This window comes from Orcinus orca, chromosome 3 (genome assembly GCF_937001465.1).
Source record: "Orcinus orca chromosome 3, mOrcOrc1.1, whole genome shotgun sequence".
In the NCBI taxonomy this organism is placed as follows: domain Eukaryota; kingdom Metazoa; phylum Chordata; class Mammalia; order Artiodactyla; family Delphinidae; genus Orcinus; species Orcinus orca.
Genome location: NC_064561.1, coordinates 23,167,492 through 23,185,695, shown reverse-complemented (window position 1 = coordinate 23,185,695; position 18,204 = coordinate 23,167,492). Strand labels below are relative to the sequence as shown.

At 42.4% G+C, this 18,204-nt stretch overlaps 1 pseudogene; it reads right to left on the bottom strand.

The window, feature by feature from the left end:
• Positions 1 to 18,204, bottom strand: part of LOC125963844 (UDP-N-acetylglucosamine--peptide N-acetylglucosaminyltransferase 110 kDa subunit-like) — a 232,997-nt pseudogene that overhangs the window by 175,969 nt on the left and 38,824 nt on the right.

The following is an 18,204-nucleotide window of genomic DNA, read 5'->3' as shown; positions in this document are numbered from 1 at the left end:
ATCTGGCCCAGATTCTAGGTGACACCCCTGGACCGGAGAGAGGGCAGGGCTTAGCACTGAGGGAGCGGAGCTGAAGGGGGGATGCCTGGGGTATCCAGACCACTTCCTGCATTGTGTGGTGGGGAGGCTGAGGCCTGGAGAGGAGCAGCAAGGGCCCAAGGCCACACACCCTGTAAGCTGTAGGGCCCCGTGGGATCCCAGGTCTCCTGGCCTGTTGGAAGGGCGGGGCTGGGAGTGGTGCCAGAGCTGGGAGGTCACCTCCTCCTGGACCCCACCCACCAGCCTAGCTTCTGCCCTGGAGGTTGTGAGCCCCTACATCCTGGGAGGGGGCAGGGGGCTGTTGGCCACCTCTTTAGGGCCATGCCCCTTCCCCGTCAGTCTGGGCCCGTAGTGTCAGTTGATCTCCTCCCTTTGGGACCCATTGGGGTGGAAACTCCCTGGCAACAGCTGATGGATGGGTTAAGGCCTTGACATTGGCCTGGGGCCACAGCATGACCCTGGAGGGACCAGGCTAGGGCTGGGGGGCTTGGAGGGGAATTTAAGGGAGAAGAATTAGGGTCATAAATCTTGGAGCGTCTGGGTTCTCTTCTCCTCGACCTTAATCTCTTACCAAACCTGCTCTCCGGCTGCTCATCCAAGTCTGAGGGTTGAGGGGGGTCCACCTGCCCATTCCCCTCTCCCTCCAACTGATGCCTCCCCCCCCCGAAATTGCACCCCCTATGGGGAAGAACAAGTTGCAGCCACTGCCGCTGGACAGAATTAAGAACTTGTGTGTCTAGACTACTGGATTTGGCCTCTGATTCATAACGGTAGGCAGGGCAGAGAGCTTCACTGCCTCAGTGTCCCCAGCCTTGGGTTTGAAATCCTCTCCTGGTGCCTGACTGCTCAGTCAGGAAGGAGTGCTAAGACCAAGAGGGATTTCACAGCTGCGGGACACATGGCCCTGTCCTCAGAAGCCCCATTCTGAGATAAGCAGCACAGTCCTGGCCTTGAGAGCCCTCAAACCCAGAGGTGAGGTCTTGAACTCAGGCTGGGTGTGCGCTGAGGCTCAGGTAGGGAGTGGGTGGTGCTGGGTGGCTGGTCTGTTTTCTGAAGCAAAGGCCGAGGCTGGGGAGAGGCCAGAAGAAGGGTGGAGGTTTGCCTGGGGGCCTGAGGAGCCGTCTGTGGTTGGGGGTGGGAGCCTGGAAGGGTCTGGCTTTCCCATAGTCCCGGGCAGCTGTAGCCTGAAGTTCTGGGGCCCTCCTAGCTCCCCAGGGAACCCGCTGCTGCCCGGCCCTGGGGACCCAGGTGTCCTGGCGGGTGAGGGCGGGTCTCCGGCAGGCGCCCTGCCAAGCCTCGCAGCCTGCTCACCAGGAATCTTGCTGCTGAGAGATGGAAGATCCAGGTCGGGCCTGCAGCTCATCTCTCCCCTCCGGGAGGAGGAGGGGCCCAAAGATTCCTTCCTGCACCCGCCCTCCCATCTGGGGCAGGGCCCTCCTCAGCAGTGGGTGGGGCTGGGGGGCCCAGGACAGGCCTCTAAGGCTCCGTCACATGTCCTGGAGCCTAGCCCAGCCAGCAGTGGGCACCGGGGCACTCTGGAGGCAGAATGAGCCTGGTGTGGCAGAGGAGAGGTGGGGGTAGGGTGCTGAGGCCACAGGGGGCCCTGCATAGGGGCCTAAGCCTGGCCCTGGCCCCCACTGGCTCCCCCAGGGCGGAGGGTGAAGAGTTGGTTCTCTTCCATTATGGGAGCGTGATTTTATTCCACGTGTCACGGAGTCTGAGATTAACTTGCTCACCAGTCTGTGACAAACCCCTCACACCCAACACACACATACACACAGGCAGAGACACACGGAGATCCTTGGTCTCACAAAGGCACCTTCCACAGACACACATAAGCATTTCCATGCTACAACGCATGGCAGACTCTCACATGCAGATGCACAAGCACACACCGAGATACAGTGTGTAAAGATACACCGAGATCTAGATCCACAGTCTCCAAAGCACAACGTTCTCCCACTCACACTAAGGCCACACAGACAGAGATGCAAACAGGCGGTCCAGGGGGATGCTCGCAGCCCTACCTAGACATGCACAGATCAAGGACGCCCGGTGCCCCACAGGCACAGATACACATAGACACACACAACCCCAGACACAGTCTTGTGGGCAAGCCTAGACCAACCGCCACACACACTGAGACAAAGGCCCAGATACATACAGAGACAAAGACAGGCACAGACACACAGCCGGCAGCACGCACACAAGCACAGGCGTGCACACCCGGACACAGACAAAGACAAATAAATGCCCAGAGGTTTTGCTGTGGACAAAATGTGAGGCGCACACACACATCTGGGCCTCCTGCTCGACCTCTCTACCTGGGGTCGTGGTGATCTGGCGCCCGTGGCTCCAGGGAGAACTCTGAGGAACCTCCTGCTTGGTCAGAGCCCCCCACCCTGGGCCCAGGGCCAGCCCGCACCTCTGGCTCCCGGCCCGTGGCCGAGGCCATGCAGCCACACCCTCAGCAGCGCCCTGACATCCTACCTTACCCTCCGTGTCGTGCACACTCACGGTCACACCGTCTCCTCCTGCACGTGCTCACGACACCCTCCACGCCCGCACACTTATGGTTTCTCCCTCACACCCCCCTCAGGTGTCCCCTCCTTGTTGTCTTTCTCAATCACTGTCCCCACCCCCTCGCCCCGCAGACATGCACAACCTCCAGCACAGCCTTCGTGGCCCACACCCTCGCCTTCTCACGCAGACCCCCATGCACAAATAGAACGCACGGGCTCTCCGCCACAGACCCACAAGCCACGTACACGCGCTCCTTCACATACTTCCTCAGCACCGCTCTCACAGACTGATTCACAAATGCAGCACACTCACACACGCACACTCCCCCGCATACATCCCCACCGCCTTCTCACATGCGCGTGTGCGTGCACACACACACTTTCAGAGCCTCCCTCACACCATCACTTTCCTTCCTCTGTCTCTCACAAACACTCCCTCTGCCAAGAGCGTGGCTCTGCTGCAGAGCAGCCCCTGAAGTACTTGTCACTGTACTCCACCACGTCCTTGGCCTTCCTGGCCTCAGTCTCTTCCCTTCCACCTCCAGCCCTGCATACTGTGGCCTTGTATTCTTTTGCCATTTCTCCGTTTAGTCAACAAGAATATAGAGAGTATTCATTTATTCATTCAACAAATGTTGACTGAGCACTGATTATGGGTTAAGCATTGGGGATACTATGATGACACAGGTCCTTCCCTCGTAGAGCTCTCAATTTTGTGTCCAATTCGTTTGCTGCTTGTCTCATCTGACTAGAATGGAAGGTAACCCTTGATCTTAGATGTTGAGAGATGTGTAGGAGTTCACAGGAGGAAAAGTAGGGGAAGGGTGTTCTAGGCAGAGGGCAAAGCATGTGCAGAGCCTACAAGTAAATCAAGGTACAGTAGGCTGGAAACTGAGATGATGCTCAGAGACTAGAGGAGAAGCTGCAAAGAGGGAAGAAGCCAGATGTCACAGAGTTTAGATGCCATGCTCAGGGGTTTAGATTTTGTCTAGTGGGCCACAAGGAGTCATGGGAAGTCTTTAGTGACAGGACAGGGTGAGGAAATGATGGTGGTCTGACCTAGAAGAGGTGAGTGGGAAGGAAAGGAGACTCATTTAGGCACAAGAACCAGTGGGGTTCCAGTTCCAGAGCTGTGACCTCAGGAAAGTCACACAACCTCTGTGACCTGGGTCCATCACATGAGGATGGGAGACAGTACCAGAGCCGGGCTTATGGTATATGCTCGGTAAACAATAGGCATTATTGTCAGTTATCGGTAGGACACGGCAGGGCATCAGATGAGGAGGAGATTTTACTGAGCACCTACTGAGTGCTGGGTACTGCGCCAGGTGCTGGGGCCCAGAGGGGAGGTGGTCTGCGGCTTCAGGAAGCTCACACACCGTAACCACAGCTCACGTGGACAACAGAGCGCGGGGTGTGAGGGTAGAGGAAGCACCTCGGAAGGTTAGAGGAGCATGAGGACTCTGGGTGGCTCACGAAGGAGCTGGCATTGAGCCGGACCCTAAAGAGGCTGGTTGAACTTGGGCAGGCAGAGGTGGGAGAAGGAGCTTCGGGGAGAAGGAGCCCTGTGAACGACAGCCTGAGGGCAAGGGGTCTAATCCGGCTGTTGTGCGGGACACAGGAAGGGGGTGTCGTGGGATGGGATTATGGAGGCGAGACCTTGGTGGCCAGGCTAAGAGGGGGGGTCAGCACGGGCTGAGCTGCACTCTAGAAATCCCATGTTTTGGTGGTAATATGGAATGTGTCCATTAGAGACTCTGCTCCAGGCTCCGCCAGAAAGCCGTTGCCCTCTTCGACCTCAGTTTCCCCATCTGTGTGATGAGTTCAGTCTTGTTTAGGAGGGAGTTCCGGTATCATGTCCTGGGGCTGGCCTAGCCTACTTTGTTGGGCATCTTCTGGCCTGGGATTCTGGGTCTCAGCAGTGCTTCCTTCCTGAGCATCCTCAGCCAAAGAAAGGAGCAAAATGAGGGGTTCCCCAGAGGCAGGTTTTGGGCGCTGCAAATGAGGGGCCAGGAGCTCCACACGGAAGGGTGGGGTCTTTGCCTGGATCTGACTCCAAGCCTCAGAGGGAAACCAGAAAAGAATGTCAAGGTCCCTCTTCCCTCTCGCCCTGACCCGTGTGGTGGCAGATGTGGGCCATGTGCCCAGTCCCTGGTCCCAGGGGGTATCAGGACTATTCTGCCCACTGACAGAGGAGCAGGGCTTGGGTTCAAGAATGTGGCCCAGGGCTTAGAGTCCCCTGGGGTTAAGGAGCCAGGAGGCCAATCTTAGGGTGGCAGAGCCAAGTAAACGCCCATGGGTAACAGGGTTCATTTATATTTGGTGTTGCCAGGAGTTGTGGTCTAAGGCAAGTCCTGGTGACACCCAAAAAAATAAAAAAAGAAAAAAAATGCTGATTTTATAAAGACTGCTTTCTTCCATAGTTGACAAACTTATGATGGTACCGATGGTTGGATACTACTCTTAGAGATGAAAAAGGTCTTAAGGAATCTTCCATATTCCATTCACCAATCTGTGTTCTTGTTCAAAGCAAAATTAATTCCTTTCAAAATTAACGTATTAGCTTAATAATAATTTTTAATCTTAAAATAATCTATCTGTGAGAATGGGAATTTTGGGTAGGAAAAAGTGACAGAAGATGGGACAAAACGAGAATTCATAGAAAGACAAAACAGAATTTCTTAAATGGTGGGTACAAACTTCTGTTTCCAACTATATCAGTTTACCTTAGGAAAACATACTAGAAAGGCCAGATAAATCATAAGCAACATTTGACTGTGAGCGTTAGAAAGCTACTGAGGTAGCCATGACCTAGAAAAGTAAAATAGAGAAAGAAACTCACTGAAGTGAGAACAATATTCTGCACATGCGTTTCTAGCCCAGTCATTTAGAAACTACTGATGAAGAGCAAAAGTCTGAGAAACCAAATGTGGCTCCTAAGAGGTAGAAAAGCCAGTAGAACGTAGGACAATGTCATAGGACTAAGGAAACCAGAGTTGGAATTGAGAAATAACAAGGCAGCTAGAATTTTAAGGACCAAAATCACAGAGAGAGTAAAGATTCAGAGAACGGAGCTGCATTCAGCAACAGTGTTCCCTTGCAGTATTTTCCATGTATAAAAGGTAGACAAGACAAGATGCTAAGAAGTCAAACAAAAGCTAACATGAAGTCAAAGCAAAGACTTAGTTGGCTCATAATGCTGAAGAGACAAAATTGGGGTTCAGAACCTATGAAAGATTTGTGGCCCAATGGAAAACTAATGATACGAATTAGGACACTGGAAGTCTCTACATGTGTGTGTGTGTGTGTGTGTGTGTGTCTGTCTGTCTGTGTGTCTGTGTGTTAGGAAGGTTGATGCAACATCTACATTGAACCTTATAAAGAAGGAAAATGAGTATGAAGTTGGTCCAGGTGACTGAGGTGATCTTCCCCTACCTAAGAATAGGAAATTCTCTCCTCAAGAATATACAGTTGACCCTGGAACAATGTAGTATTTAGAGCCGCTGATTCCCTGTGCAGTCAAAAATCCACATACAACTTTATGGTCGGCCCTTCTTATCTGTGGTTCTGAATCTGAGGATTCAACCAACCACAGCTCATGTAGTACTGTATTACTTATTGAAAAAAAAATCCATGTATAAGTGGATCTGTGCAGTTCAAACCCAGGTTGTCCAAAGGGCAACTGTAATGTCATTCAGATTCTCTACAACTTGTCATATCCCAAGTCTGGTATTCACTGAAGAACCACTAAGACTACCAAGAAAAGGAGAATTAGAATAAAAAACAAAACAGAATCAGAATCATAGATGACCTAAACATTAAATTTCATACATATTTTGGTAAATATTATCAAGTTCAAGAAAATAGATGACAAGGTGAAGAATTTAACTTGACAACTAGAAACTAGAAACTGATTGAAGTTGAACTGATAGAGTTAAAAATTATACGAAATTTAAAACTCGGTAGTGGATTGGACACAGGTAAAGAGAGGTAAGTGAACTGGAAGATAGAGTAGTAACAATATAAAGACTAAAGCACGGGAAACGAAAAGAATAAAAAGTACACATAAGCGCATTTGAGACATATGGCCACAGTAAACATTTTTATCATATGTGTAAACTGGAGTCCAAAGAAAAAAGGAGAGAGAGATTGGGATGAAAACAATATTTCAGAAATATTAACAGCTGAGAGTTCTCTAAAACTAAAAGGAATATATGGAGCCTTAAATTCAACAAGCACTAAAAAAAAAGCAACAAGAACAAATACAAAGAAAACCACACCTAAGATCACCACAGTACAATTCATGAACAGCAAAGAAAAACATGACATCTTAAAAGCAGCCCGAGGAAAAAGAGAGAGATTACTTTCAAAGGAACAATAGGATTAAGATTACAGTTTACTTCTCAGCGAAACTGAATGGATACTAGAAAATAATGGAATAACATTTTTAAGTGCTAAAGAAAAGAGCTGCCCGTTGGGAATTCTAGAGGCAGAGAAATTGTTGTTTGGAAGGAGAGATGCAATAAGGAAATTTGCAGACAAACAAAATTTAGAAAATATTTTCTCATCAGAACTGACTGAATTAAATTATAAAGGGAGACCTGCAGGCAGAAGGAAGATTATCACAGATGAAAATAAGAACTTTATAAAGAATTATGTATAACAGAAAGGATAAATAAGTGGATAAACCTAAATAAAATCTAACAACACAAAAGGGTAATAATAAAATATATCAAAAATTAGAATGCATTAAAACAAATGGAAGAGGAAAATATAGTAAAAGAAATTTAAGATTTCAGCATTGCCTGAGAAGCAGTAAAACAGCTAATAAGTCATGGTACATGTGTAACTGCTACTTATATAAAAATAACAAGCTAATACAAGGCAAAACGGAATTTGAAGAAATCTCAAAGGAAGAAAGAAGAGCAAAAGGAACATAACAAGGTGGGACAAATAGTAAACAAGGAGTAAACGATCTGTAAGAAAATACATTAACTGTAAATACTCAAATGACAAGGATTATTGAAACAAACAAAAAACCTAATTCTATGCCACCTACAAGAGACAAGAGTCAGATTGAAAATGAAAGGATTCAACAATTATGTCATAACAACAATAAGTAAAATTGAAGAAGATTTTTTAATGTTAACATAGATTTGAAAGCAAAAAGTATCACTGGCGATAAGGCAGGATAATAAAACCCACTGTTACTTTACAAGGAATATATTATAAATCTAAACTTCAATGCAATATATGAAGGGACATTCCAAAAATCTAAGTAGAAATAGAAAAATCTGAATTACCTAGATCAGTAACATAGAACCACAACAATAAATCAGCAGATTATAGAAGATCTGAATACCATCATTAAAAACTTTGGCCTAAATTTACATAAAACACTGTACCAACAATGATGGAATATATATATCCCGCAGAAATTTTTAGGTGCACGTGGCACATTTATAAAATTGACTATATTCTGGTTATAAAACAAGACTCCGAATAAGCAAGAAATTTAAAACTATATAACCAATATTTTAGCAGATAGTTGGATATTAAAGACATACTTCTGATCATTATGTAGGGCAAAGATAAAGTTGCAATGGGAATTAGAATTTTATTAATTGAATGATAATGAAAACATGCCATAACAAAACCTGTGGGTTGCAAATAAAGCTGTGGTCACAGAGAAGTTTATGTATTCCAATTATACTCTCTAAATGTAAAAGGGAAAGGAATAAAGCAACTAGAAGATAACCTATCACCCTGAGGTAGGCAGCTCCTGAACTGTACCTGGTGGGGAAGGCAGGGCAGAACTTCAGGAGGCCAGCTGAGAGCATGGTGAACACCATGTCAGGAGCAGTCTCCAAGAAAGAGAATTTAATGTACAAAGGGATGACTAAAATATATTTAAGAGCTAGCACCCTGACCCTTCTTAAGGATGACTTACGTTGCTGGGGAAAAAATAAGAAGTGCTCGATGTAGCAGGTGAATAGCTTTATAATTTCCAGGAGAATCTTGGTACCAGGACCACACAATGAAGAACTTGGAGTCCCCATGGCTAATCCAGCAGAGAAAAAAGGAGGAACAGAGATGCGAGAGAAAATAAAGGGAACTCTTGGTGCAATTCGGTGCTGCTGCATGCCCAAGTCCAGGTATGTGCTCTGTATCTCCACATCTTAAATAAAAGCCACCATGTTCCTCAGTCTTTCAGGTACTTAGAATTTCTCTTTAGAACCTGAAAATGGGGTCACGTTTCCGGTCTGCATTGCTAGAGTACAAAATAGAGGCAGGATGTTTGAAATAGTTCTCCATCTGGCAGAGGAGGCCTTGAAGCTGTGAGCCACTCGCTGCAAACCAGCAGGACATGAAGGATTCTTGAGCAGATCTGAAGCTACTGGGAGGCCTTTGAGGAGTTAAATCCCATAGTAAATACTGTACCTTCAATGGCCCCTTCTCCCTCTCTGTCCAGCCTTCCTCCACTCCCGTGGGGGCCCAAAGGGGTTAAATGAGCACTCTTTGACTTGTACTTGGTGGTCCCAGAACTTGACTTGGGCTTGGAGACTTCCAGGAAAAGTCTGCCTTCCATCTACTGGCTTGGGTTTCTTGGTCTCTCTGCTCCAGGCTAATCCCTTCAACCTGCTTTTCCCATTTCTGCCAATAATCCCCCTCTCCAGACCTTCCTAATGCTCTTCTGGGGCAGGGGGGAGACTTACTGAGGGCAATATTTATTTCTAGAGGGAGAGGTGACCACATGACTTCACACTGGTCGTCCCCTTGATTATTCAGTTTCTGTCTAGATTAGTCGTGGGTGTTTGTGCACCCCAGCCTCACCCCCAGGAGGCTTTAGAACACTGTCCTTATCTCAGCACTGAGCCTCTATCTAGCCTCCTTCCCTCTCTCTCCTTACCCATCTTTACCCACAGACTCGCAGGCTTTCTGGACCTCAGAGGAAGATAAGCACTTCACAGAACCTCTGCTACAGAACCAAACATATTGAAATGACTCTTTACGAAGATACTGAAACAACAGAAAAAGAATACATGATGATTGTTTCTCCTGAGGGTTCAGTTACCTAGGGGGCCTTTAGCAAACTTTGACTGATAAATCTAACCTTTCCTTCCTTGGCAATAGTTGATAACACTGTGAGGAAAACAAGTTAGAGAATGGAAAAACAATATTTGGATTTGAACGAAATAATAAAGATGCAGGGACTATCTTTGACTTTTGCAAGGTAAGAAGAGAGTTTACATTTTGATTATTTGATGGCAGGAATCCCTTTTACAACAGGGCCAGTCTGCATGATGCATTTAAAAATCAACCTTTTCAAATATAGCCATAACCCCCACAAGATTTCTTGATTTCTCTGGGGTCAGATAAACTGTCACATTTCACAGTGGTGCCCTGTACATGAAAATGATAAACATAACCTGGAAGCACGGCAGTGGCTAAAACTATGGAGCTGGCAGCCATTCGCTGAAAGGATTTTTTGCTTTTAATTCATTGCATAAAATGCTAATGTCCAAATTCAGGCAGGTAGATCTTACCAACCATCAAGAGCTTCAACCCTGCTAACAGCTAAGTATGCACTTTTAAACCCTACTTTGACTGCTCCAGAAACTTACTGGGTTTCGTTAATGCCTCTGTTACTATTTCCTTTGTGTCGTTTTCTTTTTCTTTAAAAACACAGCTGTGTGATCTTGGGGAAGTTATATTATTTCCTTGAGACTTGGTTGCCTTCTCTGTGAATATCTGGGTATAATTTTAGTATTGCTCAATAGAATTTTTGGTGATAATGAAAATATTCTATATCTGTACCATGCAATGCAGTATTCAATAGCTACATGGAGCTAATAAACATCTTTGAAATATGGCAAATGCAACTGAGGAACTGAATTTTTAATCTTATTTTTAAATTTGTTTAAATATAAATAATGCCATGTGGCTAGCATCTGTTGACAGTACAGATCTACATAATATTTTAAGGACACTCTCCACTCAAAAACTCTACCATTCATTAACTCAACCTAAATATTTTTGCCCTCTGACAAACAAAAAATAATTTATGCTTCCCTTGAAATTTTCTGTCAAGACCTTTATCAGTTTGGGGACATTATATTCTTAAAATTGACTTTGCTTTATGAAACTTTAATAATGCTGGAGTTTCCTGCCCTTGGTGACACCTTTGTGTTGATGGGAAATATTGTGGATGATCAAGGACCATTTCAAGAGACCATGGAGAGAAACCTCCTTCTGGATTTAATTTCATTATGAGGATGTCAAAATGCTACATTACTTAAAATAAAACCCGTACCGTTTTTATGCTAAGTTATATTCTACATGTAGATGGAAAAATGTTAAAAAGATTTTTAAAGAACTGCGCATCTGTTTTTGAAGCTGATTTGCCTCTTCAAGGCTTGCTAGCACTTTATCCATCTCAGTACTATTTCACTTAGTAAACAAATGCAGTTGCCATAATTGCTGCTTAGGTGTCTGTGTTCCCTTCTAGGCTATATGTTTTTGAAATTAGATACAATATTTATATCACAGGCCCTATGTATAGCACAATACCCATTGCTAATTCAGATTGTGTTTTAAGATATGAGACAAAATGTAAGACTTTTATTTTAGTCATAAACGTCTAGCAAACCAACCAGAAAATAAAAGCTAGTTTTCAGTTGGTTGGCCGAGAACAAAAAAGTGAAGAATACCTAATGCAAAACCATATCTCTAATAACTACTGTTGGATTTAGAGCACACACATGCTAAAAAATATCTTCTTATCAAAGATTTGAGGTTGGACCTGAAAAAATTATATCAGAAGTGAAAATAATCATGTGGTCTGACCAGCGTGGATCACACAAAGTAAGTGTATATATAAAGTAGATAGACTACGAGGTCCTACTGTATAGCACAGGCAACTATATTCAATACCTTGTAATAACCTATAATGGAAAAGGATCTGAAGAAGAAATACATATATCGGAATCACTTGGCTGTACACCTGAAACACAACATTGTCAATCAACTATACTTCAAGTAAAACAAAACAAAACAAAAAACTAAGTGTAAAGGGAAGTATAGTTTTATAAATTCACCTCTGATATCCAATGGACCAACTGAAAGACAACAGAAACTACAACTATCTAGGAGACAGGACATGGCCGGCAAACCAGGCCGTTACCCTCGGTAACGGTCATACCTGCCAAAAAATATACAGACTAGCCTGCATTCATGAATACATAGGAATTCTTCATTTATCTGGCATTGTTAGGCAATGAGGTATTGTATGTTAGGAGAAGTTTTTTTAAAATGACAAATTGAAGAGGAGTTATTTTAACCTTCACTCGGTAATGTTTTTCTAAAATTAAGAAATGTATCTACTGGTGTATCTAATGTTTCCTTGATAACTCGGGGTCATCAGTTCAATCAACGTTTGCATGAATAATGCAAATGGAAACAAGACAGGCATGCTTACTGAAACTGAAAATGACATAGCAATGGCTGGAATAACTGATGAGAGAGCAAGAAAAAAGCAAAACTGAAAACAAACCGTGATCAGGAAACAATCAGTCAAGTTCTGACTTTCTGTACTTAGTTTCAAAAAGAGATACCACAAATCCCAGCGACAGACTCCAGCATCATTAGCTGTCTTTCTGCTTTGTTTCCACCTTCCTTTCCTTTTCCTTCTACCCTAGATTGTTCCAGGAAGTGTTTATAGCTCCTTGCAAGACAAATTCTAATACTTGCTTTCTCTCACACAAACTTCACAATATGTCCATGTGGTAAATGGTGTGGAGGTAAAAGAGAATTCATCACAGGGACAGCTCCTACGAAAATAAAATTAGAAACTAGCTTCTAAACATGCAGAGAGAAGGGCGTGGTGTCAGGCACTAATTTCCTTGCGAATTCCTCTCCATTTCTAATAGACGTTCTTCTTTACCAAGATCCCTTTTTATTGGTGTCCTGTTCCAGACTGCTCCACTCCGCCCACCCTCATCCTGTAAAATACATTCACACTCTTTTGTGACCCTACTTATTTGCCCATTAAATAATCAATCATAGAACTGTCGGAATTAAATGTAGAGTGAAATTAAAATACTGGAGTCACTTGGAGGGTTTAAGCAGCTCCACCAGAAAATACTGGGCATGGATTTAAAACAGGCTGCGTGGGACTTGCTCTTGTGCAAGTTCTTTCTCAAGAAGTATCTGAAATAAGCCTAAATTCAGAGTTAATCAGACTGGCCTGCTTTCTCAGGTGGACTGGAATTCTGCTCTTTCCTCTCAACTCCCTGATGTCAGTGGTACTTTCCGGAGAGGAGGTGGACTTCTCTGCCTACTGCAGAACCTCAGTTCCCCCAGGACCCACTCCCCATCTGAATCCCACACTGGAGGCCAGATGCCAGCCTTCCCAGAACATTCGTGGCCTCCTTTCAGTTTTTGACCTGCTCAGGTTGAGTCCCTCTAGACTCTTTCTGGAAACCTGATCTTCAACCCCTTTCCCTGACCTCGATGGTTACCTTCCTACTTTAGGCCTCAGGTGCTTTAGCTATAAAATGATATAGTTGCCCTTAATTCTAAAGTCTTCTTTCTAAAGCGCTACAATGTGGTGGCTCCTTGAAAATGTTTCTCTTTGCTGGTTTTAATTTTGTAGAGAATTAAAACCCCAGCCACTCTAAAAGACAGTAAGTTACATTGGATAAGGAAAGTGTGCTTTTGTAGTTAGATTAACAGGGATGGAAGACGACTTAGTATGTTTTAAGATACTCATGATCCGTTCTCGTGAGAGTCGGGGAAGAAGGGGAAGAGAGTTAATAAAATACCAAACAATTGTGACAAATTAAGTTCACCAAGATGTAGGTGATTAGTTACTACTTGAATAAACCACACAAATCCAATCCAAGTTTTCCTTTAGTTTTCTAAGAAGGATCCCAGTGAACTGAGTCCCATGTTCAGTGACTCCACGTTCAATGGCTTAGTCTTTAAAAACTGTTATGTTGCTGGAAGCAGAAATATTGCCCAGCAGTCCTAATTGATGTTTAGCTATCACGCACATTTGAAATACATTTATTACTTTGCCTGATCTCAGTGTAATACATTCTAAAGGGGCAAAGAGCACACGAAAAGTTATGGAGTCTCCATCTTCTACACTGAAGTGTGCAATAAATTACATATTATTTGGCCATGAAATTCACAAGCCATAGAAACCACACCATTAGCAATGTATACAGTGGTAAAGAGCAGGTAATGAGAATGATATAAAACAAAATAGACTGTGTATGTTGGCACTGCTGCCAATAAAGCAATTATTAAATGCATTCATATGCATCTACGCTAGGTAAGCTCTTTAGGGCAATTGCTATGAGTTCTACATACCTGTCAGGATATTATATATAGCCCACTTTCTATGGCGTTTATTCAAAGACGCTGAGAAAGGGTTACTCTGGGTAAATTCAGACCTTTTCTCAATATAGAATTTGGTCAACATGCATTCTGAACAGCAAAATTTCACAGTATTTTCCTACACTAATTGCCACCTCAGCAAATGCAGGATTAAGTATAATGGATTATAAGAAGTTAGAAAGGAAAGATGGAAGAAAAGAAGGAAGGTAGAAAAAAGGTGGATATGGAGTACTTCAACATTTATGTAGAGTGGACCTAAAACTAACCTGAGGTTTCCCTGAATTATTAGCATATGCTATAGAAACTTAAATGAAAAAATAAAAAAATCCAGCAAGGGAAACTCAAAGATTCTTTGCTTTTTCACTTTACTGCATATCCACGTCCACCTTAAACAATCTATATGCTTATATCCAACAAGAGAGCATTGTTTTGCAAGACTGTTTGGGTTCTATCAGCATGTAAAGGTCAGACAACTCAACTTTAGCAGAGTCAGCTTTCAGGTGAATAATTGTTTCTTTCAGGTTGCGAGCATTTGAATTCTCCAGAAATGTTTCCCAAAATATGAAAATTAAAAGAGTCCTAGGACAGCGTCCTTTAGAAGTTTTATAGTATCAAGGTTTTTGGAGGAGGAGTATCCTTGTCCATTATCAACACAATGATTCCAAGCAGGTCAATTTTTGCTGAGAATATTATATAACAGAACCCACTTCACCTCCATTATACTGACAATGATCTTCCTTACTTCAACCTTGTGCTTCTTAGTAAAGTTGAAAATACGGAGCCAAGAACAGACAGTGACAATGCCAGAGACTCAGATGTACCTATAGGTGCCTTCAGACAACATCAGCCACCCAGGCTAAAGTCCTGGTTTAAAACATCCCAACATGAATGAATCTCAAAAACCATATGCTGAGCAAGTGAAGCCAGATCAAAAGGGCACCTACTGTATTATTCAACTTACATGAAATTGTAAACTGGGCAAAAGTCATCTCTAAAGATAAAAAACAGATCCGTGGTGGCCTTGGGGTGGGAGATGGGGATACTTTTGCAAAAGCCTAGGAGGAAACTTTCTAGGGTTTTAGAATTGTTATCTATCTTTATGGGGGTGCTAGTTATACAAATGTATACATTAATTAAAAGTCACTGAACCGTTGACTAAAAATGTCTGCATTTTATTGTATGTAAATGATACCTTAATAAGGTTGATTACAAAATGAACCAAAACCAAAACAAAGCAGAAGAAAAACCTCTCAAGACCTTAAAGAAAATACACTGTTTTCTTCCAGGGTACCAGACTGGAAATGAGGCATTGGTCTGTTCTACCCTCAGATTATCCCTAGGATTATCTAGTCTATTTTAAAGCACTAGAGTCCCCTATCAGGAAAACTCACCCCACGTTTAATTACTTTGATTTCTTCTGTGCCTCTTCTCCCAGCACAGTGAAGCCATTCATGGAAGAAAAACCAGCTTTTTCCAACTTTGCATCACCATATATTATTTGCAAAGCTATTATTTATAGAATAAAATTTGGCTACACTTTGTAAAAATCTAGCTTTTTGATGCTTACAAATCTTAACAGTTAACCTATTGCCTCCACTGGAATTTGGAAAAAAAATTATATTGAAAATGAATAGCTGAGAATTGACATTTTTGCTTTTTGTGATTTTCTCTTCCCCTAAGATAGAAGTGAGTAGGAATGAGAAACACATAAAGAAAAAAAAATTATCTTGCTGCCTTTGCATGGTTATAATTTATAGGAGGCCCTTTTCAACAATAATCTATTATCAGAATCAATAAAATATAATCTCCATGAAGGCCAGGCCAGGATATTTGTCTCTTTTTCAGCAGATTGCAATACAAACCACATTCATGGATATGCTTCTTGATGATCTTTGTAATACTGGAACAGTTGACCATTTCCTCATGCCTCTTCACCTTAACTTCAACCTGGTTTTTCACTGATGACCTCACATTTCCTTCCCTATCACTTGTTTGTGGGCCTCTTTTCCAACTCCAACTCCAACTCGCATTTCACTCTGGAACCAAAGGAAGACTCACACCTTCCTGCTTTTTAGTGATACCTCAAGGTCATTTCCATATTGTGATCACCCTGAAGAATAGCCAGACAATTGTTATTTCAGAGCCATCTGACAGTTTGTAGCTCTAAAAATTAACTAAGGACCAAATTTGTCAAAAATACCCTAGTTTAAGATTTTGGTAATACAGCAACAGTAATTCCGAAGTCATTTATGACAATCAGTGTGGGAAGCACCCTCCTTCAGGAAGATCCTTTGCCATACAATACTCTTTCCCTGTCGGGTAATAAGGAAGAATGGCCGTGGAAAGTAACCTTTTGTGGAAAGAAATACTTGGCTTCGAGAAGGCTTGCAGTTCATATCTTTTTCTTAAATTAGATTCCCCATTAATTACTTTATCCACAAAGAGGTAATTATCAGAATTATGTAAGCAATTAAGGAGATGCTACTCCACATCCTTTCAGCTTGTTGACCTTTCTCACTTTATTTCATGTGGCTATCTGAAACATCAGTGATTTACATGTCTTTCTTTTTTTTTAACAGATTTCTGTGTGTGTGTGTGTGTCCCCATGATGAAAACATCATTAAAGTAAAATATCATGAATAGACTCTTAAGAAGCAGAGTCTACTGAAAGTCCTGGAAAATATGAAAGCACTAATATTCATGGACAGCTCTACACTCTGAAAGTTACTCCAAATTTTGTTGATCTCTCTTTTGTCTAGGAGTTTTTCAAATTTTCTACCATGATCATTTGTTAGTTTTATAATTACATAATAAAGGCGTTACATCATACAATCTTTTGTTATCCATTGCAGTTTTAAAACTATTCCTTTCTTTGTCCTCAGCAGATATGTCATAGATTATTAGTACACAAGCAAAGACTTTCAACGTAACAGTACTTTATAGTGAGAAGAACTGTACTGAGCTATCTCTATCCTAAGACAATGCACTAGGAAAGCACTAGGAATTCTTAAGCACTAGGAATACAGAGACGATCAAGGGGCAAGTTCCTTGCCTTCGAGTATACATGATCATTATAGCAAATTCTTAAATAGCACTTAGTATGTAACTCACCACAGCAGTCTTATTATCCTCCTTTTGAATAGGTGAGCAGAGGAAGCCACAGGGAAGTCATAGGGTAAAGCCAAAATTTGAACCTAGGTAGACTAGTACACTCTCCACGGCTTTAACTACTACATTTATATATATATATATATATATATATATATATATATATATATGTTTTTTATATATATATATGTTTTATATATATATATATGTTTTATATATATATATAAACTCCAAGTATTCCAAAGTTACAAAACACTTATCTACCAAAACTCAAAAAGGAGCACACAAACTTCCATAGAAAATAAACATGTAAAAGTTCATAAATAAACCACAATATAACCTGCTCCACATAATATACTGGCAGTGTCCTGGGCCTCTCCCATCCTTAGGTAGCTGGAAATTACAACAAAATAATACTTTTCACCTTTGGAAGCCACACCATCTCCCATACCAACCAACCAATTACTTCCTTAGAGAGAATAGGAAATTAACCTGAATATCATAAAAAATATATATATATATAGCATTACTGATGTAGAATCTTTGTTTAAAGACAATAACTTCAATAGCAGAGGGAACTTTACCATTGCAGGCTTCCGATAACCTCTATATTTCTCAGATTTCATGCTAAATCATAAAATGCCATATTGTGTCTGAAGCTATTTTTTCAATACTCCATTTTCTTAAATGGACTAGCAATGCCATAAATACTGAGGAACATTTTGGCTCCCAAATCCTAAAGCCATTCTGATTATGCCTGGGTGATCATGGGGACGTCATCGGAACTACCAGAGGACTGGCTGAAATACCAGTGTTCTGGCCAGCTTACAAATTAGAAATTACACAGAATCCAATTTTATTTTTTTGTTAAGTAATTCCTATGAGGCTGTTGGGATGTCAATGTAAAGTCCTTTCATGTGTAATCTTTATCCATTAGATAGGGAACAATGCCAAACCCCGTCATAAATACTTTCACAACCTGACGTTGAAAATCCACTGTAGGGCATAGGACCTGCAAATAGGATATGAATCACACACATCCACTCATTCAGACAATCCACAAATATTCATTTTTAAGTCTACTATATGCCAATAATGTACCGGCCTCTCAGATGCTAGACCATGCTAAATG